The sequence below is a fragment of the Pteronotus mesoamericanus genome, unplaced genomic scaffold, assembly GCF_021234165.1.
Source record: "Pteronotus mesoamericanus isolate MK-2021 breed Mesoamerican mustached bat unplaced genomic scaffold, CSHL_Meso_final contig_27, whole genome shotgun sequence".
Lineage (NCBI taxonomy): Eukaryota > Metazoa > Chordata > Mammalia > Chiroptera > Mormoopidae > Pteronotus > Pteronotus mesoamericanus.
Window position 1 is genome coordinate 16,740,919 of NW_026555115.1, and position 25,005 is coordinate 16,765,923.

A 25,005-nucleotide genomic window follows, 5' to 3' on the forward strand; every position below is an offset into this window, starting at 1 on the left:
AGACTGAAAAATAAGTTTCTACACCATAGAAGTCCTATAGGTGAACATAGGCAGGAAAATTTCAGATATCTCGCACAGCAATATATTCACTGATATATATCATAGACCAAAGGATATAAAGAAAAGAATAAACAAATGGGGTTACATCAAATTAAAAAGCTTCTACATAGCTAAAGAAAACATCCATACAATGAAATGGGAACCAACTGTAGGGGAAAATATATTTGCCATTGATACCTTGGACAGGGGTTTGATCTACAAAATATTTAAAGAACCCAAATGACTACAATCCAGGAAGACAATCGAATTAAAAAATAGACAAAGGACCTGAGCTGATACTTCTCCAAGAAGGGCATACACAGGGCCCAGATACATATGAAAGGATGCTCAGCATCACTCACCATAAGACAGATGCAAATTAAAGCCACAGAGATATCACTTCACACTGGTCAGAATGACCATCATAAACAAATGAACAACCAACAAGCGCTGGCGAGGTTGTAGAGAAAAGGGAACCCTAGGACACTGTTGGTGGGAATGCAGATTTGGGCAGCCACTGTGGAAAACAGTTTGGAATTTCCTCAAAAAGCTAAAAATGGAACTTCCTTTTGACCCAGTGATTTTACTGCTGGTATTATACCCTAGGAATCCTGAAATAACAATTCAAAGAACTTATGTACCTCAATGTTCATAGCAGCACATTTACAACAGCCAATTGCTGGAAGCAACCTAAGTGCCCCTTACTAAATGAGTGGATCAAAAACTGTGGTACATTTACACAGTGGAATACTATGCAGGAGAAATAAAGAAGGAATTCCTACCCTGCGAGACAGAATGGGTAGAACTGGAGAGCATTATGCTAAGTTAAGTAAGACAGGTGGTAAAAGACAAATGCCATATGGTCTCACCTATAAGTGGAACCTAATAAGCAAAAGAAACAATCAAGAAAAATATAATCAGCAACATTGAAAGAAAACACAAACCAACAGTAACCAGAGGTGAGGGGGTAGGGAGAAATCAGGATAAAGAAAGGGAGGGATCAAGTCAATGAACATGTATAAAGTACCCATGGACAAGGACAACAGGAGGGTGGATTGAATGTGGGAGAGGGGGGATGGGCAGGGCCGGGGAGAGTAATCAGGAGAAACAGAGACAACTGTAACTGAACAACAATTAAAAAAGAATAATAATTTTAAAAAAAAGAATAGCAAGGGATATCTTAGCTGTGAGAAGTCTTAGCCCACACTTGAATTCTCAGCCTAGGGCACCTTTGCTTGAAGAGAAGCCCCCATAACATTTGGCTGTGAAAATCATTGAGGATTGCCCCTGAGTGAGACAAAGAGAAAATGGATTCCTAGGCATCCCTCTTGACGGGTCATGCCCAGACTCACTCTCTTACAGACTCACTGCTTTGAGCTCCAGTGTGGGGGCAATATTTCAAAGAGGGCCAGGGTCAGATAGGGAGAAACATTGACTGGCTTTAGAGCAAGGGATGGAAATGGAGGGGTTGAGATGGCTCGTTCCAGAGGCAAAAAGCTGGTAGGTGCCATTACTCCTTTCTTGAGCCTTTCTCCCCATCCAGTCAACAGGTGCAATGTGCACCAAATCTGAGTCTCTATTAATGTAGCTAAGAGCATTGCCCTGCCCTGGTGATTCCCTGAGGCCCACCCAACTCATGTGACCAGCCCACGTTGCTTACAGAGGCTTTTTCACAGAAGTGGCCTACCTCAACTCATGCTGCACACTTTTTAAAAACTCTCAAAAGTCCACAAACCACAAACAAGCAGCCAGCCTCAACATGCCCTCTACCTCTTCCCAAGCAAAGCACAAGCAGTGACCTGTCTCAACTTGCATTGTAACTTCCATCAGGTGGCCCTAAGCCTGGCACAAGCTAAGACCAGTGTTGGCCTGGAATGTGGCTTCAATTAAGTATCCACAAACTCAGCACAAGGATCAACTAGCCTCTGCTGGCATTGTGATGCCTACCAAAAGGTACCAAGCCAGCAATAGTGTATGCCAGTCTTAGTTCATAAAGTAACTTCCTCCAAGTCCTGCATGTCTAATACAAGCAGCGACCAATTAAAGATCACTTTGTAGCTCCCACCAGGCAGCCCAAAGCTAGAAATAAAAGCAGCTGAACTGGACTCACACCAGAGTCTCACTAAAGCAACTCTCATGTAGTGGGTTCAACCCTTGCACAACAGCCTTTCTGCTGTAGCCATAGTCTGCCCTCAAAGGCAGTTAGCCTGAGTGTTAACCCCACCAGTTGACATGCCAATACCAATCGAAGTTCAGCTATAACAGGAGGGCACACACAACCCACACAAAGGAAACATCTGGAGCAACCAGTTCAGGTGACCAGGGAGACTGCCACACAGGACCCCACAAAACACCTGCTACATAAGGCCACATTGCCAAAACTGGGAGACATAGCTAACCTACCTAAAACATAGAAACAAACACAGAGAAGCACAAAAAAATGGAGAGAAAAAGAAACATCCCAAATGAAAATAAATGAGAAATCTCTAGAAAAAGAACTAGATAAAATGGAGACAAGCCATCTATCCATAGTTAAAACTGGTTATAAGGATTCTCAATGAACTTAGGTGAAGATTAGATAAAACTAATGAGAACCTCATAAAAATATAGATATCATAAAAAAACGAGTCAGAAATGAAAAATAAAATAAAAATAAAGAATATATTAGAAGGAATCACACAGCAGATTAGATAAAGCAGAGGACTCAGTCAGCAATGGGGAAGACAAGGTAGTAGAAAATGCACAATCAGAACAACAAAAACAAAAGGAATTTTAAAGAACTAGGATAGTTTAATGGACCTCTGGACAACATCAAATGTACCAACATTCACATCACAGGGGTACCAGAAGGAAAAGAGAGAGAAAAAGTGTTTAAAGATTATTTGAAGAAATAATGACTGAAAAATTTCCTAACCTGGTAAGGAAATAAACGTAAAATCCGGGAACTGCAGAAAGTCCCAAAAAGATTAACCCAAATATACATCATAATTAAGATGTCAAAGTTGAAGACAAAGAGAATCCTAAAATGTAGCAAGAGAAAAGCAGTTAGTTACCTATAAGGGAGACCCCATAAAATTGTCAGCTGATTTTCAACAGAAGCTTTGCAGACCAGCAGGGAGTGGCATAAAATATTAAAAGTGATGAAAAGCAAAGACTAGTAAACCAATATGCTCTACACAGCAAGGCTTTCATTTAGAATGAAGGAGAGAGAAAGAGTTTTCCAACTAAGAAAAAAGGCCAAAGGAGTTTATCACCACTAAATTAGTATTACAAAAAATGCTAATGGACGCCTTGAAGTAAAAACTATCAAGAACATAAATGAAAAATGCAGGAAAAATTCTCACTAACAGAGGCACACACATTAAAAGCAGTAAATCAACCAACTAAAAATATATTTAAAAGGTTAAAAATCAAAAGTAAGAAAATCATGTGTAATTAAATATAATAAATTAAGACATGCACATAAAAGAAGTTAAAAATCATAAATATTGGCAAACCGCATCCAGCAATACGTTAAAAGATTATCCACCATGATCAGTGGGATTCATCCCAGGGATGCAGGGATGGTTCAATACACGCAAATCAGTAAACATGATATATCACATAAATAAAAGACAAAAACTACATGATCATCTCGATAGACACAGAAAAAGCATTCGATAAGGTACAGCACCCATTCATGATCAAAACACTCAGCAAAATGGGAATAAATGGGGCATTCCTCAACGTAATAAAGGCCATATATGAAAAACCTACAGCCAATATCATACTCAATGGGCAAAAACTGAAAGCTTTCCCACTAAGATCGGGAACACGACAAGGGTGTCCATTCTCACCGCTTCTTTTCAACATCATATTGGAAGTCCTAGCCACAGTAGTCAGACAAGAGAGAGAGATAAAAGGCATCCAAATAGGAAAGGAGGAAGTAAAGTTATCATTGTTTGCAGATGACATGATAGTGTACATAGAGAACCCTGTAGACTCTACCAAACAACTCCTCAACCTAATAAGTGAATTTGGCAAAACAGCAGGATACAAAGTCAACATTCAGAAATCAAAGGCATTTTGTACACCAGCAATGCGATAGAAGAAGAAGAAATCAGAAAAAAAAAATACCATTTGATATAGCAAGAAGAAAAAAAAGTACCTAGACATAAATTTAACCAAAGACGTAAAAGACTGGTATGCAGAAAACTATACAACATTGAAAAAAGAAATTAAGGAAGACACAAATAAATGGAAGCATATACCGTGCTCATGGATTGGAAGAATTAATATCATCAAAATGTCCATACTACCCAAAGCAATTTATAGATTCAATGCAATCCCTATTAAGATACCAATGACGTACTTCACAGAAATAGAACAGAAATTTCAAAAATTTATATGGAACCATAAATGACCCCGAATAGTAGCAGCAATTTTGAGAAAGAAACACAAAGTAGGAGGGATCACAATACCGGACATCAAACTCTACTACAAAGCCACCATACTCAAAACAATCTGGTACTGGCACAAGAACAGACCCATAGACCAGTGGAACAGAATAGAAAGCCCAGAAATAAACCCCGGTCTCTATGGACATCTCTATTTGACAAAGGGGGCAGAAGCATAAAATGGAGCAATAACAGCCTCTTCAACAAATGGTGTTGGGAGAGCTGGACGGCTACATGCAAAAAATTGAAATTGGATCATCAGCTGACACCATACACAAAAATAAACTCAAGATGGATAAAAGACTTAAATATAAGTCGCAACACCATCAAAGTCCTAGAGGAGAACATTGGCAGGAAACTCTCAGATATCCCATGCAGCAATTTTTTCACTGATATGTCTCCGAAAGCAAGGGACATAAAGGAAAGAATAAACAAGTGGGACCTCATCAAAATAAGAAGCTTCTGCACGGCGAAAGAAAACATCAGCAAAATGAAAAGGGAGCCAACCCTATGGGAAAATATATTTGCTAATGATACATCAGATTGAGGTTTGATCTCCAAGATATATAAAGAACTCACTCGACTCCACTCCAAGAAGACAAATGATCCAATCAAAAAATGGGCAAAGGACCTGGGCAGACGCTTTTCCTAGGAGGAGATACAGAGGGCCCAGAGGCATTTGAAAGGATGCTCAGCATCACTAGCCATCAGAGAAATGCAGATCAAAACCACCATGTGGTACCACCTCACACCGGTCAGAATGGCCAGCATAAACAGATCCACAAACAACAGGTGCTGGCGAGGCTGTGGAGAAAAGGGAACCCTAGGACACTGTTGGTGGGAATGCAGGCTGGTGCAGCCACTGTGGAAAGCAGTGTGGAATTTCCTCAAAAAGCTGAAAATGGAACTGCCTTTTGATCCAGTGATTCCCCTGCTGAGACTATACCCTAAGAATACCAAAACGCCAATACAAAAGAACCTATGCACCCCAATGTTCATAGCAGCACAATTGACAATAGCGAAGTGTTGGAAGCAACCTAAATGCCCATCAGTAGATGACTGGATCAAAAAATTATGGTACATATACACAATGGAATACTACGCAGCAGAAAGAAAAAAAGAACTACTAAACTTCGCGACAGCATGGATGGAACTGGAGAGCATTATGCTAATCAAAATAAGCCAGGGTGCGAAAGACAAATACCATATGATCTCACCTATAAGTGGAACCTAACCAACAATACAAAGATGCAAGGAAAATAAGACCAGCAACACTGAAAGGAAAAGAAACCAACAGAGACAAGAGGGAAGGTGGGAGGGGAAGGGAAAAGGAAGGGAAGGAGAAATTGAAGGAACATATAGCAAGGACTCATGGACAAAACCAAAGGGGAAGAGGTGAGGGAGGGAAGGGGGAAGGGAAAGTGGTGGGGGGTAGGCAGAGACAAACGTATTTGAAAAAATAAATTAAAATAAAATTTTTTTAAAAAAGAAGGAAGTGCTGGGAAGGGGTTGATTTGGCAGTGTACTATTGCAGGAACATGCTGTTACAACCCTTCTCAGCTTAAAAGGAATTCTTAAGCAGAGATGACCATCTTAAAAATTATCTTTTCTCATGTGTTCCCCATAAAATGATACAGCTACTCTGGAGAATAGTTTGGTAGGTTCTTGAAAAACTCAACATGTGCTTATCATACAACCTGACAGTTGCACTTGTGGGCATTTATTCCAGAGAAATAAAAACATTCCCACATAAATACCTGTACCTAATTGTACCAAAATGTTCATAGCAGCTTTATTTGTAATAGTTAAGAAGTGGAAAGAACCAAAAATGTTCCTCAAGAGATGAATTGTTACACTAATTATGACACTACCCACAATAAATCACTCAGCAACAAAAAGATACAGACTATTCTTGCACGTAAGTACTTTGATGGAGCTCAAAAACATTACGTTTAGTGAAAAAAAAATCTCAAAAAGTCATACACTGTGATTGTATTTATATAACATTTTATAAATAACAAAATTGTAGAGATGAAAAATAGATTATTGGTTGTCAAGTGATAGGAATGCTGGAGAAGAACAGGTAAGTGTGATTATAAAGACACAAGGGAGATCTTTGTGGCGATGGAATAGCTCTGTGTCTTAATTGCAATGTTGATTACACAAATCTATAGATCAAACAACATAGAACTATGTAACACATTAGTATGGATATCAAATTTGTGGTATTGATATTGTACTATAATTTGTAAGATGTTAACCACTGGGAGAAACTGGGTGAAGGGTCCATGAAACTCATCTGTACTGTTTTTGCAACTTTCTGTGAATCTATAATTATTTCCAAATAAAAAAATTAGAGTTCTAAAAAAAAAAAAGAAAGAAAGAAATCATAGCAAGCATCTTCTCTGACCACAATGCTATGAAACTAGAAATCAATCACAAGGACACTGAAAAACATGCAAAGACATGGAAGCTAAATAACATGTTATTAAATAATGAATGGGTCAACAATGAGATCAAGGAAGAAATTAAAAGATACTTTTGAACAAATGAAAATGAGGACACAGCAATTCAAAATCTGTGGGACACTGGGAAAGCAATCCTAAGAAGGAAATTCATAGCATCACAGGCCTACCTCAAAAGACAGAAAAAAGCTCAAATAAACAGTCTAACTTTGCACTTAGAGGAACTTGAAAAGGAAAACAAACAAAGCACAAACTGAGTTAAAGGAAATAATGAAGAGCAGAAATAAATAAAATAGAGTATAAAAATCAATACAAAAGATAAATGAATCCAAGAGCTGGTTCTTTGAAAGATAAACAAGATTCATAAACCTTTAACCAGGTCATCAAGAAAAAAAAGAGAAAGGACCCAAATAAATAAAATCAGAAATGAAAGAAGAGAAATAACAACCGACACCAAAGAAATACAAAGGGTTGTAAGAAAAGATTAAAAACAACTATATTCCAACAACCAAAATAGATAAATTCCTAGAAACATACAATCTTCCAAAACTAAATCAGAAAGAATCCAAGAATATGAATAGACAGATTACACCTAATGAAATTAAAGCAGTAATAAAAACACTCCCTACAAACAAAAGCCCTGGGCTGTATGGCTTACCAGGTTAATTTTACCAAGTTTTCTGAGAAGAACTAACACCTCTCCTTCTCAAATTATTTCATGAAATACAAGAAGAGGGAAGGCTCCCAAATTCATTTTATGAGGCCAGCACTATCCTAATTCCAAAATCAGATATGGACACTACAAAGAAATAAAATTATAGGCCAGTATCCCTGATGAACATAGATGCTAATATCCTCAACAAAATATTAGCGAACAATACAGCAATGCATCAAAAAAGAAATCATACACTATGATCAAGTGGGATTTGTTCTGGGAATGCAAGCTTGGTATAACATTCACAAATCAATAAATGTGATTTCCCACATAAAGAAAATGAAGGATAAGCCCACATAATCAATCAATAGATAAAGAATAAAGCATTTGATAAAATTCAGCACCCATTTATGATTAAAACTGTCAGCAAAGTGGGATTAGAAGGAACATACCTAAACATAATAAAGACCATATATAATGAACCCACTGCCAACATCATACTCAATGGGCAAAAACTACAAGCATTCCCCTTAAGACTGGGAACAAAACATAGATGTCCATTTTCACTTCTCTTATTCAATATAGTACTGGAAGTCTTAGCCACAGCAGTCAGACAAGAAGAAAAAAATAAAAGGCAGCCAAATTGGAAAGGAAGAAATAAACCAGTCATTATTTGCAGATGACATGATACTGAATATAGAGAACACCAAAGATTCTACCAAGAAACTACTAGAACTGATAAATGAATTCAGTGAAGTAGCAGGATACAAAATTAATATCTAGAAATCAGTTTCATTTTTATATACCAATAACAAACTAACAGAAAACAAAATTAAGAAAACAATTCCATTCACAAAGCTTCCAAAAGAAGGAAATGCCTAGGAATAAATCTAACCAATGATGTAAAAGACATGTACACAGAAAATTATAAGACCCTGAAGAAGGAAATTAAAAAAGATACAGATAAGTGGGAGTACTTACTGTGTTCATGGATAGGAAGAGTTAACCTATCATTAAAATGTCCATACTACTCAAAGCAATCAATAGATTCAATGTAATTTCTATCAAGATTCCAATAATATATTTCACAGAAGCAGAACAAATATTTCAAAAATTTATGGAACCAAAATAGGCCCCAAATAGCATCAATGATCCCGAGAAAGAAGAACAAAGTTGGAAGAATCATGCTACCTAATTCCAAACTGTAGTACAAGGCTATAGTAATCAAAACAGACTCATTGGCATAAAAACAGACACATAGATCAATGGAACATAATAGAGAGCCCAGAAATATGCCCACACCTTTAAAGTCAATTAATATTTGACAGAGGAAGCAAGGTAGTTTATTCAATAAATGGTGTTGGGAAAATTGGACAGATATGCGCAGAAAAATGAAACTAGACCACCACCTTACACCACACACAAAAATAAATTCAAAATGGATTAAAGGCTTAATTAAATGTTAGACCTAAAACCATAGAAATCTTACAAGAACACATGGACAGCAAAATCTTAGACACTGCTTATAGGAATTTATTTTCAGTTATATCTCCCCAGGAAAGGGAAACAAAAGAAAAAATAAACAAGTGGGACTACATCAAACTAAAAGTTTTTGCACAGCAAAGAAAAACATCAACAAAACAAAGAGACAACCCACAAAATAAGAGAACATATTTGCCAATACATCTGATAGGAGGTTAGTATTTAAAATTTATAATGTACTTACAAAACTCAACACAAAAAAATAAACAACCGAATTTAAAAAATGAGCAAAGGACCTGAATAAACACTTCTCCAAAGCGGACGTACAGATGACAAATAGACATATGAAAGATGTTCAATGTCATTAACCATCAAAGAAATGCAAACTAAAACCACAATGAGATACAACCTCAAACATGTCAGAATGGTTATCATCAATAAATCAACAAACAAGTGTGGCAAAGATGTGGAAAAAGGGAAATCCTTTTGTACTCTTGGTGGGTTGCAGGTTGGTGCAGCCACTGTAGAAAGCAGTATGGAGATACTTGAAAAAATTAAAAATGACTTTCCCTTTTGACTCAGCAATTCCAGTTCTGCGAATATGACAGTGGAACTAAAAACACTAACTAGAAATAACATAAGCATCCCTATGTTCATTGCAGCATCGTTTACTATCACCAAGATATGGAAGCAGCCCAAGTGTCCATCAATAGATGAGTGGATAAAACAACTCTGGGACATATACACAATGGTATACTACTTGGCTGTAAAAAAGAAGAAAATTTTACCCTTTGTTACAGTATGGATGGACCTGGAGAGCATTTTGCTAAGTGAAATAAACAGCCAGAGAAAGACAAATGCTATATGATTTCCCTCATGTGTGGAACTTAATGAACAAACTGAACTAACAAGGAAAATGGGGGCAGACTCATAGATGGATAACAGTTTACAGCTAGTGAGGGGGATGGTTAGGGGGTGGAGAGACAGAGGAAAAAGGACTCATGGACACCAGTGTGGTGATTTCTGGGGGCAGGGTTAAGGGGACAAAATGGTTGTTAAAAATATAATAAAGATCAAATTTTTTTAAAGTGGCCTTAAATGACACATTAGACCAGATGGACTTAAGCAATATTTTTTGGACATAGCCCCTAAAAGAGAATATGTATTTTGTTCAAGGGCACATAGAACATTATCTAGAATAGACCAAAAAAAGTCTCAAAAAATTTTTAAAGATTAAAATTATATCAAGCGCCTTCTCTGATCACTATGGTATGAACTTAAAAATCAATTACATAAAGAGAACTGAAAAACACACAAACAATGGCTAAATTAACATGCTAATAAACAATGAATGGGTTAACCACAAGATCAAGGAAAAATATCAAAATACGCCTGGAGATAAATGAAAATAAAAACACAATGAGTCAGAATCTATGGGACACAGCAAAACAGTCCTAAAAGGAGAATTAATAGCAATACAAGCCTATCTCAAGAAAAAAGAAAAAATCCCAAAGAAATAATCTAATCTTACACCTAAAAGAACTAAAAAAGAAGACCAAACAAAGCCCAAAGTGAGTAGAAAGAAGGAAACAATAAAAATCAGAAGGGAGGTAAATGAAATAGAGTTTTAAAAAGCAATAGAAAAGATTAATAAAACCACCCTGGCTGGTATGGCTCAATGGATTGGGCACTACCTGTGAACCCAAGGGTTGCTGGTTTGATTCCCAGTCAGGGAACATGCCTGAGTTGTGGGCCAGGCCCCCAGTAGGGGACGCAGAAGAGGCAACCACATATTGATGTTTTTCTCCCTTTCTTTCTCCCTCCCTTCCCTTCTGTAAAAATAAAATTAAAAAAGATTAATAAAACAAAGAGCTGCCTCCTTGAAAAGATAAACAAAATATTAAAACTTTAGCCAGACTCATCAAGGAAAAAAAAAAGAGAGAGAGCAGGTTCAAATAAGTGTAATCAGAAATGAAAGATGAGGTGACAACTGACACCACAGAAATACAAGGTATTATAAGGAAATACTATGAACAGTTATATGCCAAAAAAGTGAACAACCTGAAGAAATAGATAAATACCTAAACATACAACAGTCCAAGGCTGAAAAGAAGAAACAGAAAATCTGAACTAACTACTAACAATTTAATCAGTATTAAAATCTCCCAACAAACAAAAGCCCTGAACAAGATGGCTTCACAGGAATTTTACCAAACATTCAAAAAAGAATTAATACCTATGCTTCTCAAACTATTCCAAAAATTGAAGAGGAGGCAAACTACCCAAACTTATGTTATGAGGCCAGCATTACCCTGATATCAAAATTAGACAAAAACACCACAAATAAAATTATACATCTGTATCTCTCATAAATATAGAAACCTAAATCCTCAACCAAAGGATTAGCAAACCAAAGTCAGCAAAATATTGAAAAGATCAGTACCATGATCAAGTGGGATTTATTCCTGGGATGCAAGGTTGATTCAATATTTTCAATTAATTAACATGATACCTCATATAAACAAAATAAAAGGTAAAAAAATCACATGATCATATCAATAAATGCAGAAAAAAGCACTTGACAAATTCTGACATCTATTTATAATAACTCTCAGCAAAGTGAGGATAGAGAGATCATACCTCAACATAATAAATTCCATATATGGCAAATTCACAGTAAACGTCATACTCAATGGTGAAAAACTTTGAATGAAAAATGAAAATGAAAAAATGAAAGCTTTATTTTTAAGATCAGGACAAAGACAAGAATGTTCACTTTCACTACTTTTATTCAACACAGTATTAAATATCGTAGCTCCAGCAATCACACAAGAAAAAGAAATAAAACACATCCAAATTAGAAAGAAGTCAAACTGTCATTTGCAAATGATATGATACTACTAAACCAAGGAGGTAAAAGACTTATATCAAATAACCATAAGATATTAAGAAAGAAACTGAAAAACATACAAGTAAATAGAATCATATGCCATGCTCATAGTTAGGAAGAATTGATATTGTTAAAATGTATGCACTACCCAAAGAAATCAACCGGTTTCAAGTGATATTTAAAAAAAAAAAAGAAAGAAAGAAAAAAAAAAGAAAGTCACAAAGACTGAAGATTCTCTTCATTTTGACATTAAAAAAAAAAAGTGATCCATATCAAAATACCAATGACACTTCTCACAGAACTGGATGAAATAATCCTAAAATTATTAAGGAACCACAAAACCCCCAAATAGCCAGTGCAATCTTGAGATAGAAAAACAGAGTTAGAGGTTTCATGCTACCTGATATAAAACTAAACTACAAGTCTATAATAATCAAAATATAGTAATACTAGCATAAAAACAGACAGATTAATGGAACAGAACAGAGAGCCCAGAAATAAATGTACACCTATATGGTCAATTAATTTATGAAAAAAGAGGCAAAAATATGCAATGGGGTAAAAACAGTCTCTCCAATAAATAATATTGGGAAAACCGGGCAGATAGATGAAAAAGAATAAAACTGGATCACATTTTTACATTGTATACAAGGCAAATAAAAATGGAGTAAAGGTTTAATGTGAGACCTGAAACCATAAAACTCCTAGAAGAAAACATAGGCTTTAAACTCCTTGACATTACTCTTAGTAATACTTTTTTTTAATGTGTTTCCTTGGGAAAGGGGAAAAACTAGACCACATCAAATTAAAAAGTTTTTGCACAGAATGGAAAATCTTCAACAAAATGAACAGGCAACCCACAGAATAGGAGAATAATCACTAATATTACATTTGATAAATGTTTAATAGCCAAAATATATAAGGAACTCATACAGCTCAACACCTAAACAACTAAAAAAAATCTCATTTTAAAAATGGACAGAAGACACTTTTCCAAAGAGGATAGATGACCAATAGACATATGAAAAGATGCTTAACATCACTAATCATCCAGGAAATTCAAATGAAACCCACAGTGAGATAACACCTCACACCCATCAGGATGACTATCATCAATAAATCAACATACAACAGCCACTGTTGAAAACAATATAAAGTTTTCTCAAAAAAATTACAAATAATACAAAGATGCAAGGAAAATATGACCAGCAACACTGAAAGGAAAAGAAATCAACAGAGACAAGAGGGAAGGAGGGAGCGGGGGCAGGGAAAGGGAAGGGAAGGGGAAAGTCAAGGAACATATAGCAAGGACTCATGGACAAAACCAAAGGGGAAGAGCTGAGGGAGGGAAGGAGGGAGGGGTGAAGGGAAAGTGGTGGGGGGGAGGCAGAGACAAATGTATTTAAAAAATAAATAAATAAAAAGACATTAAAGTCAAAAAAAATTACAAATAGAACCACCAAATGACCCAGCAGGTCCACTTGGCTATATTCTCTATGCTTTACTTTACGTCCCCATGACTGTTTCTTCAATTTGTACATCTTAACTTCATACATGTTTTCACCCATATTCCCAGCCCCACTCTGATCTGGTAACCATCAAAATTTGCTCTGTATCTATGAGTTTGTTTCTGTTTTGCTTGCTTACTTAGTTTTTTAGATTCCATATATAAATTAAGTCACATGGTATTTTTTCCTTTCTCTCTCTGACCCATTTTACTTAGCATAATATCCTCTAGGTCCATTGATGCTGTTGCAAATGGCAAAATTTTATTCCTCGTTGTGGCTGAGTAATATGCTATTGCATACACATACCACTTCTTCTTTACCCATTCAAGCATTGATGGATATTAAGGTTGATTCTATATCTTGGCTATTATAAATAATGCTGCAATGAACATATATGGATATATATGTCTTTTTAATTAGTTTTGTGTTTCTTCAGATAAATCCCCAGAATTAGAACTTCTGAGTCCTTCTTTGTTTCTTATTGTAGCTTTTGTTTTAAAATTTATTTTGACTGATGTAAGTATTGCTATCCCAACTTTTTAACATTAATAAATAATTTATTTATCAGAGCAATGTATTTTCTTATTTTATATTTCATTGACTATGATATTACAGTTGTCCCAATTTTTCTGCCTTCACCCCTGCTCCAATCCACATGCTCCCCACTTATATAACTTTTCCCACACCATTTTTTATGTCCATGGGTCCTTCAGGTATGTCTTTTGACTAACCCCTTCACCTTCTTTCAGACAATCCCCTCCTCCCTCCTCCCCTGTTAGAGCTGTTAATTCATTCCATGATTCTATGCCTCTGGTTCAATTTTGCTCTTCAGTTCATTTCGCTCATTAGATTCCTCTTATAATTGGGATCATATGGTATATACTTTTCACTGACTGGCTTGTTTTGCTTAGTATAATAGTTTCCAGTTCCATCCATGCTGTTGCAAAAGGTAGGAATTCCTTTTATACTGCTGCGTATGATTCCATTGTGTAAATGTACTACAGCTTCTTTATCCACTCATCTATTAATCTTGGCTATTGTACATTGCACTGCTATGAACCTGAGGGTTCACAAATTCTTTTGAATTGGTGTGTCGGGGTATAGGATATATTTCCAGCAGTGGATTCACTGGATCATAAGGCAGTGCCATTTTTAATTTTTCGAGAAAATTCCATACTGTTTTCCACAGTGTCTGTACCAGTCTGCATTCCCACCAACAGTGTACTAGGATTCCCTTTCTTCCACATTCTCTCTAGCACTGGTTGTTTATTAATGATAGCCATTTTGGCAGGTGTAGAATGATATCCCATTGTCATTTTAATTTGCATCTCTCTGATGGATAGTGATGCTGAGCACCCTTTCATATGTCTCTGGGCCATCTGTATGTCCTTCCTGGAGAAGTGTTTATTCAGGTCCTTTGCCCATTTTTTTATTGTATTGTTTGTCTTTCTGGTGTTGAGTCATATGAGCTCCTTAGAGATTTGGGAGATTAAACCCTTTCCCAATGTTTCATTGGCAAATATGTTCTCCCATATAGTCAATTCCATTTTTATTTTGATGATGGTGTTTTTAGCCATTTAATTTGATGTAGTCTTATTTTTTGTTTTCCATTATTTCCCTTGCCCTAGGAGACATATCAGCAAAAACATTGCTATATGAGATATCTAAAATATTGCTGCCAATATTTTCCACTAGGATTTTTATAGTAGCCCAGCTTATATTTAAGTTTTTATCCACTTTGAGTTTATTCTTGTATACAGTATAAGTCGGTGGTCTACTTGCATATTTTTGCATGTACCAGGCTAGCTCTCCCAGCATCATTTATTGGAGAGACTCTATTTACTCCATTGGATGCTTATGCCCCCTTTGTCAAATATTAATTTACCACAGAAGCATTAGTTTAATTTGGGCTCTCTATTCTGTTCCATTGATCTATGTGTCTGTTCTTATGCCATTACCAGATTGTTTTTATTACAGTGGCCTTGTAGTGTAGTTTGATATCAGGTATTGTGAATCCTGAAACTTTGTTCTTCTTTCTCAAGATTGCTGAGGCTATTTGAGGTCTTTTTTGGTTACATATAAAATTTTGAAATATATCTTTTTGATCTCTAAAATATGCTATTGATATTTTAATAGGGATTGTGTTGAATTATAGATTGCTTTGGGTAGGTGGACATTTTAATGATGTTAATTTCTCCAGTTCATGAACATTGTAGACATATGCTTTCATTTATTTGTATGTTCCTCAATTTCTTTCTTCAATGTCCTGTAGTTTTCTGAGTACATGTCTCATACCTCCTTGGTTAAATTTATTCCCATGTACTTTTTTGTTGCTGTTGCTATAGTGTATGGGATTTTTTTTCTGTTTCTCTTTCTGATATTTCATTATTGGTGTATAAAAATGACATCAATTCTGAATATTGACTTTGTATGTCACTACTCTGTTGATTATTTAATAGGTCAAGTAGTTTTTCGGTGGAATCCATGACATTATCTATGTATATTATCATGTCACCTGCAGTTTTACTTCCTCCTTTTCAATTTTGATGCTTTTAATTTCTTCTTGTCTGATTGCTGTGGTTAGATCTTCCAGTACTATGTTGAATAAGAGTCTTGTTCCTGATATTTTGGGAAACACTTTTAGTTTTTGCCCATTGAGTATGATGTCAGCAGTAGGTTTTTCATATCTATCCTTTAGTAAACTCCCTCTATTACCACTTCGCTGAGCATTTTTATCATAAATGGGTGCTAGAGTTTATCAAATGTTTTTTCTGCATCTATTGATATGATCATGTGATTTTGTCTTTCATTTTGTTTATGTGATATATAACGTTTAGTGATTTGTGGATATTGTACCTTCCTTGCATCTCTGGAATAAATCCTACTTGACCATGATATATGATCTTTTTAATGTAATGCTGGATCCAGTTTGCTAATATTTTGTTGAGGTTTTTAACATCTATGTTAATCAGGGATATTGGCCTGAATTTTTTTCCTTGTTGTATCTCTGCCTGGTTTTAAATTAGGATAATGCTGTCTTTGTAAAAGAGTTTGGGAGTTTGCTCTCTTCTTGAGCTTTTTGAAATTGTTTTAGAAGGATGGTGTTAGTTCTTCTTTGAGTAAAATATTGCCTATTTGGTAAACTTTGCTTGCAAAGCCATGTGGCCCAGGGCTTTTGTGTGCTGGAAATTTTTTTTTATTATTAATACTTCAATTCTGCTAGCTGTTATTGGTCTATTCAGGTTCTCTGCTTCTTCCTGATTCAGTTTTGGAAGATTGTATGTTTCTAGAAACTTATCGGTTTCACCATTTCACCCAGGTTGTCCAATCTTTTGTCATATAGTGGTTCATAGTAATTTCATATTATCTTCTGTATTTCTGTGGTATCAATTGTTACTTCCCTTTCATATCTGATATATTTATTTGGGCCTTTTTTTCTTTTTCTCAATGAGCCTGGTTAGTTTTGTCAATTTTGTTTATCTTTTCAAAGAACCAGCTACTGGGTTCATTGATCCTTTGATTATTTTTTTTATTTTTTATTTTTTTGGTGGGCAGGTCTCTATGTCATTTAATTCTGTTCTGATCTTGATCATTTCCTTTCTTTTACTCACTCTGAGTTTTATTTGTTATTGTTCTTCTAGTTCTTTTAAATGTAGGCTTAGGGTTTGTTTGGGATTTTTTTTAGATTTTTCTATCTTCTTTTGGTAGGCCTGTAGTGCTATGAACTTCCCTCTCAGGACAGCTTTCACTGTGTATCATAGGCATGGGTTGTTGTGTGTTTATTTCCATTTACTTCCAGGTACTTTCTGATTTCTCCCTTGATCAGATTATTAACTCATTCATTATTTAAACACATGTTATTCAGCCCCCATGTATTTCAGTGTTTTTGAGTTTTTCCTTGAGGTTGATTTGTAGTTTCAAGCTATTGTGATCTGAGAAGATGCTTGATATTTCAATTTGCTTGGCTTTATTAAGGCTTGTCTTGTGTCTTACCCTGTGGCCTATCTTTGATAATGATCCATGTGCATTTGAGATGTATATTTTGCTTCTTTCAGGTGAAATGACTGTAAATATAATTTAAGTCCATTTGCTCCAGGCTGTCATTTACTGCCACCATATCTTTGATGATTTTTTTATTTTTGCCTGAAATATCTGTCCATTGTGGACAGTGGGTGTTAAAATCCCCTGCAATGACTGTATTACTGTTGATATCTTTCTTAAAGTCCTGCAAGATTTTCTTTATATTTAGCTGCTCCTATATTGGGTGCATTATGTTTACTAGGATTGTATATTCTTGTTGGACTGTGCTCTTAAGTATTGGGCGGTGACCTTCTTGGTCTCTGTTACGGGCTTTGTTTCAAAGTCTATTTTTTCTGATATACAAAAGTATTGCTACCACAGCTCTTTATATTTATTTTTTATTTTTTTAAATTTTTATTTTTTCTTCAAATACATTTGTCTCCACCTTCCCGCCATCACTTTCCCCTCTCCTCTTCCCCCACCTCCCTCCCTCAGTCCTTCCCCACTTTGGCTTTGTCCATGAGTCCTTTACACATGTTCCTTGATTTGACCCTTCCCTTCCTTTTCCCCGCACACCCCTCCCTCCATCCCTCTTGACTCTGTTGGTTTCTTTTTTATTTCAGTGTTGCTGGTTATATTTTCCTTGCTGATTTGTTTTGTTGGTTAGGTTCCACTTATAGCTGAGATCATATGGTATTTGTCTTTCGCCCACTCGCTTATTTCACTTAGCATAATGCTCTCTAGTTCCATCCATGCTGTTGCGAAGTGTAGTAGTTTTTTTTTTTCTTTCTGCTGCATAGGAATTCCATAGTGTAAATGTACCAGTTTTTTTATCCAATCACCTACTGATGGGCATTTAGGTTGCTTTCAACACATGGCTATCGTAAATTGTGCTGCTATGAACATTGGGGTGCAGAAGTCCTTTTGATTGGTGTTTTGGGATTCTTAGGGTATAATCCCAGCACTGGAATCAATGAATCAAAAGGCAGTTCTATTTTTTGCTTTTTGAGGAAATTCCACACTGTTTTCCACAGTGGCTGCACCAGTCTGCATTCTTACCAACAGTGTACTACAGTTCCCTTTTCTCCACAACCTAGCCAGCACCTGTTGTTTGTTGATCTGTTTATGATGGTCATTCTGTCCAGTGTGAAGTGATATCTCATTACGGTTTTAATTTACATTTCTCTGATGGTTAGTGGGCCCTCTGTATCTTTTCCTTAGAAAAATATCTGCCCAGGTCCTTTGCCCATTTTTTAATTAGATTGTCTGTCTTCTTGGGGTGGAGTCATGTGAGTATTTTATATATTTTGGAGATTGAACCTCTTTCTGATGTATCACTGGCAAATATATTTTCCCATATGGTTGGCTTGCTTTTCATTTTGCTGATGTTTACTTTAGCCATGCAGATGCTCCTTATTTTGATGAGGTCCCACTTGTTTATTCTTTCCTTTATGTCCCTTGTTTTAGGGGACATATCTGAGTTTCCTGCCTATGTTCTCCCCAAGGACTTTTGTGGTGTTGCGACTAATATTTAACTCTTTTATTTATCTTCATTTTATTTTTGTGTATGGCATCAGTTGGTGATCAATTTTCAATTTTTTGCATGTAGCTGTCCAGCTCTCCCAACACCATTGGTTGAAGAGGCTATTTTTACTCCAATTTATGCTTCTGCCAGCTTTATCAAATATTAATTGACCATTAGAGACAGGGCCTTATTTCTGAGCTGTCTATTCTGTTCCACTGATCTATGTGTCTGTCCTTATGCCAGAACCAGATTGTTTTGATTACAATGGCCTTGTAATATAGTTTGATGTCCAGTATTGTGATCCCTCCTACTTTGTTTTTCTTTCTCAAAATTGCTGAGGCTATTCAGCATCATTTATGGTTCCATATAAATTTTTGAAATGTCTATTCTATGCCTGTGGAATATGTCATCGGTATTTTAATAAGGATTGTGTTGAATCTATAAATTACTTTGGGTAGTATGGACATTTTGATGATATTAATACTTCCAATCCATGAACACAGTATATGCTTCCATTTATTTGTGCCTTCTTTAATTTCTTTTTTCAGTGCAGTATAGTTTTCTGCGTACAGGTTTTTCACCTCCTTGGTTAAATTTATTCCTAGGTACTTTATTTTTCTTGGTGTTCTATAGCAAATGGTTTTTTTTTTTTTCTCCTTTCCTCTTCTTCTATTTCATTGCTGGTATACAAAAATGCCTTTGATTTCTGAATATTGACTTTGTATCCTGCTGTTTTGCCAAGTTCGCTTATTAGGTTGAGTAGTTTTTGGTGGAGTCTACAGGGTTTTCTACGTACACTATCATGTCATCTGCAAACAATGATAGTTGTACTTCCTCCTTTCCAATTTGGATGCTTTTTGTTTCTTTTTCTTGTCCAATCTCTGTGCTTAGGACTTCCAATGCTATATTGAATGGAAGTGGTGAAAGCGGACATCCTTGTCGTGTTCCCAAACTTAGTGGAAAAGCTTTTAGTTTTTGCCCATTGAGTGTGATGTTGGCTTAGATTTTTCATATATGGCCTTTAGTACATTGAGGTATGCCTCCTTTATTCCAATTTTGCTGAGTTGTTGGTTTTTTTTTTTTTTACCATATGGGTGCTGTACCTTATCGAATGCTTTTTCTGCATCTATCAAGATGATCATGTGGTTTTTGTCTTTCCCTTTGTTTATGTGATGTATTCCATTTATGGATTTGCATATATTGAACCACCCTTGCATCCATAGGATCAATCCCACTTGATCATGGTGGATGATCTTTTTAATGTATCGCTGGATTCAGTTTGCCAATATTTTGTTGAGGATTTTAATGTCTATGTTCATCAGCGATATTGGCCTGTAGTTTTCTTTCTTTGTAGGGTGTTTATCTGGTCTTGGGCTTAGGGTGATGCTGGCCTCATGAAAAGTCTGGGAGTCTTCTCTCATCTAGGATTTTTTGGATTAGTCTGAGAAGGACAAGGGTTAGCTCTTCCTTAAATGTTTTGTAAAATTTATAAAACATTTGTAACAAATGTTTGAATTCATATATGACAGTTCACTTGCCTCTATTTCATTTAGTTCTCTCTGTGGGGATTCCTCCTTTCCCCTCATTTGGGGATGTGTTTCTTTTCCTTCCCATTTTTTGTGAGAGTCTTCTTTTTTGTTTCTTCTGCTTCAATTCAATTGATCAGTCTCGATTTCCTGACTTTGTGGATTAAATCTCTATGTTAGTAGGTGGGTCTTTTTTTTTTTCTTTTCTTTCTGGGTCTGCCTCTGATGATATCAGTTATTGACCCTGTATACCTTAGGCTATCTCTTTGAGACCTCCAGGAATCTTCTGTTATGTCTGTCTCCTGCAATTATTAATCTAGTCATTCTGCCCTCAGCCATCAGGCTTAGGCACCACAGGGTGTGGCAGTGCATGTGAGGGAGGGGCCATCATGTCCTTACAGGCTGCTGCCACTCAGGGGAGTGGTCTGCCTGAGCAAGATGGAGACAAGGGAGTGGGGAAGGAGTCAGTACTGGGATCCCCCTGGCCACTCCTTTAGTTCTCTCCCCAATGCCTCCGACTCCCGTCTCTCCTCAACAGCTTCTAGGTAGCTCTCCTTTCCCTTTAACCCAGGGTCTACTATCTCTGCAGGTAGCTCTGCACTCAGCACCGAGGCCTACATGCAACTCCTGTCTGGGCTGGACTGTCCTGAGGGCAGGGCTATTATTTCCTTTCCTGCCGCTGCCTCTTTGGGACGTGGCCTGCCTTTGCAAAATGGAGACTGCAGAATAGGGAAAGGGTTAGTACCAGGAACCCTCCCATTACTCCCCCAGTATTTTCCAAACACCTCTGTCTCCAGTCTCTCATCAAGTTTCTCTAGGCAGCTCTGTGTCCCCTTTGTCCAGGGATCTACTATCTCTGCCAGGGGCACTGCACTCAGCACCCAGGCCTGCGCGCAAGTCCTGGGCGGAGTATCCTGAAGACAAGATTATGGTTTCCTTTAAGCCTGAGCGAGATGATAGCTGAGTCATCACCGGGGTCCCGCTGGACACCATCTCAGTTCTCTTCACAAAGCTTTCCTCACCAATCTTTCCTCAGGCTCCAGCCCACCCTGTTCCAGCCTCTGCCCAGAGACCAAGGAAGGTGGCTGCCACTGCAAATTTTTTTCATTGGCCCTGTAAACATCTCTGCATCTCCAGCTGCCTGTTTCTGGCAGAAGAGTGCCACTACGCTTTTCGCACTTGTCTTTTGTCTGTGTGATTTTCTGGGTTCAGATGTTGTAGTCCAGAGGTCCCTGCTTATGATTCAGACCCTGTTCTTTTCAGGGGGATCCAACTGGCCATTTCAATATCCCTCTGGTGCTGCTGTCCATGGACGCCCAGCCCACCCTCATGAACCTCCACCACAATTTTCACCCATTAGGATGTGCAAAAGTCAATTCCACTGTCTGTCTGAGGTTTCAAGGCTCCTCTCTCTCTATCATTCCATTGTTTTCCAGGTGATTTCTCCACAGTTTAGTTGCAATTCCAGTTTGGTCCTGGGAGGATGTGGGTGTGACTTCCACTCACTCCTCTGCCATAGTCTAGCTCAGCTTTTGTTAAATTGCCATTTGCATGGTATATTTTTCCCATCCCTTCATTTTTGGCCTGTGTAAATTTATTGTCCTGAAGTGGGTCTCTTGTAGACAGCATATATGCAGATCATGTTTTCATATTCATTCAGCTACCCTATGTTTTAATTGGAGTATTTAGTCCTTTTACCTTTAAGGTTATTATTGATAGGTACTTTTAATTGTCATTTTTCCCTTTGTACCTGTTCCTCTCACTCTGCTTTTCTTCTTCCTCTTAAAGCAGTTCCTCACTTAGCATCCCATGTAATGCTGGTGGGTAGAGATGTTCTCCTTTAGTCTTTTTTGTCTGGGAGCTCTTTATTTTTCCTTCCATTTTAAATGAGAGCCCTGTTGGGTAGAGTAGTCTTGGTTGCATGTTCTTGCTTTTTATTACTTGGAATATTTCCTACCAATCCCTTCTGGCCTGTATTGTTTCTGTTGACAAATCAGCTGATTTTCTTATTGGAACACCCCTGTTTGTTACTAGCTGTTTCTCCCTTGCTGTCTTTAAGATTCTCCCTTTGTCTTTAATATTGCCCTTTTAATTGTGATGTGTCTTAGAGTGGGCCTCTTTGGGTTCATCTTGATTGGGACTCTTTGTGTTTCCTGAGCTTGCATGACTTTTTCCTTCACCGTGTTAAGGAAGTTTGCTGTCATTATTTTTTCAGACAGGTTTTCTATCATTTGCTCCCTTCTACTTCTGGTATCCATATTATGCAAATATTTTTACATGCTATGTTGTCCCAAATCTCTCTTAAACTATCCTAATTTTTTGTTAAGGCTTTTTTTGTTTTATTGTTCTGACTGGGTGTTTTTCCTACCTTCTCTTCCAAATCATTAATTTTTATCTTCTGCTTCATCTAGCTTACTTTTAATTCCTTCTAGTGTATTTTTTATTTCCACCTGGTTCTTATTCATAGTTTCTATGTCCTTTTTCATGTTAATGTAGTTCCCACTAAGTTCTTTGTAGTTCCCATAAAGTTCCTTGTAATTCTCACTAAGTTCCTTGAGCATCCTTATAACCATAACTTTGAACTCTATGTCTGATAAATTACTTGCCTTGATTTTATTTAGCTCCTTTTCTGGGGATTCCTCCTTTCCTTTCAATTGGGTCTTTTTTTTTCTTTGTCTCCCCACTTTTCCACTGACTCTTTTTGTTTGTTTCTATGTGTTAGATTGACCTGCTTTGACTCCCTGTCCTCTTATTTGGTCGGTGTCCTGTGGGACTCAATGGTGCATTCTCCTTGATTCCCTAATCTGGATGCTCTAGGGAGGCCCTTTATGCAACTAATGTGGGCTCTCCTGCTGTATTTGGATTTTGATTTTTGTTGGCCCTTTCATTGGTGGGTTCTCCCTTCCAGCTGGCTGCCTGAGATTCTCAACCCCCAGCATGTCTTTAATTCTGGTTTACAGGTTATGACAGAACAAAACAAAACAACACAGAAAACAAAATTCACACAAGCAAAAATATCCATCCCTACAACAACAGTGATATCGATGACAAGTGAGCAAACATTAATAAAGCTGAAAAGAGAATAAAAATATTACAATAAAGAAAAAAGAATATGAGATAACTAAAGGAAAGAAGAATGATTGTGAGAGGATAGAGGGAGGAGAAATAATAAGAGGAAGAAATAGAAACAAAGAATCACCACAAAAGGTTGACAAAAGGGAAAAAATGAAATGTAAAGCAAAAATAAGAAAGGGAAGGAAGAAAGCAAAATGGAGTAAGTAAAGGGAAGAGTAAAACATGAGATTTGCGATTAAAAAACAGTGAAAAGTAGCAACAAACTTGAAAAAGCAAAGATAGTAAAAGCTATGTGAAGGAAAAAATAACACAAATAATGAAAAAGAACAAAGTAGAATTCATTTCAGCAGAGTTTAGTGCTTGCCTGCTGGGATCTTCTGGGTATGACTGGTGTTGTCTGAAGTTGGTGTAAGCTAATTTCAAATGCTGTCCCTGTCTAGCTCTAGGCAGCCTGATTGAAGCTACAAGCAATGTAGTCTGCAGCTGTCTCCTTCAGGCTTGGCTACATCCAAAATGGTCCTCACTGTTCTGCACTGCTGGTTTTTATTTTTAGCACGAGGCCCATATGTGCCCTCCATATCTGCCTCTACATGCAGTCCTGCCATTAGTCTTAATGTAGCCACTGATCCACCTGTTTCTGAGATGGCTTCTGGTGCAATAGTGAGGACAGGTCTCCTGGATCTCCCTTGGGAAGAGCTGATCAGACTTTAGGTAAGATGGTGGGTGTGCTCCCCAGCCCCTGAAACACATGTTTTTGGTTTGTCCCAGATTTTTTCCAGTAGTGTATAATTTCTGATGAGATAGCTGTGCTTTTCTTGTGAGGGGCCAATCTGTGTAAAAGTGTCAGCTCATTCCTGTCCGGTGCTGATGGCAGCTCTGAATAAAAGCCAAAGTTCTTGGGGGTTGGCCTCCCTCTTTCAGCATCCCTGCCATTTCCTGTGGTTGCCTGGTTTCTCATCAGAGCCTTTTGCTGAGGGTCCATAAGTTGAGACCAGGACTGTTGAAATAGGGCTAGCAGGTTTCCCCTTTGTTGGAAGCAGTCTGTGCAGCACTCAATGAGAGAAGATTAGCTCATATTCAGAACCAACCCCTTCAGTCTTTGCCAGAGATTCAGACTCTTGCTTCTTCCTGGGGGCTCACTGTTGGTTCAGAATGGGTACTTTCCTCTTTCCCCTTTGCAGGAGTGGGCTCTGCAGCTCTGGCCTTCAGGGGATAGATCAAAAGTGTGTCCCATTGGGGTAGGGGCAATACTGGACCACAGTTGGGGACTAAACTTTCTCAGTCTAAGACCTCAGTAAGAAGTAAGCTCTGTCCTACTCTCAAGTGCTATCTTCAAAGATTCTCACATTTTGAGAGTCCCTACCTGAAGTTTTTCTTTCTTCCT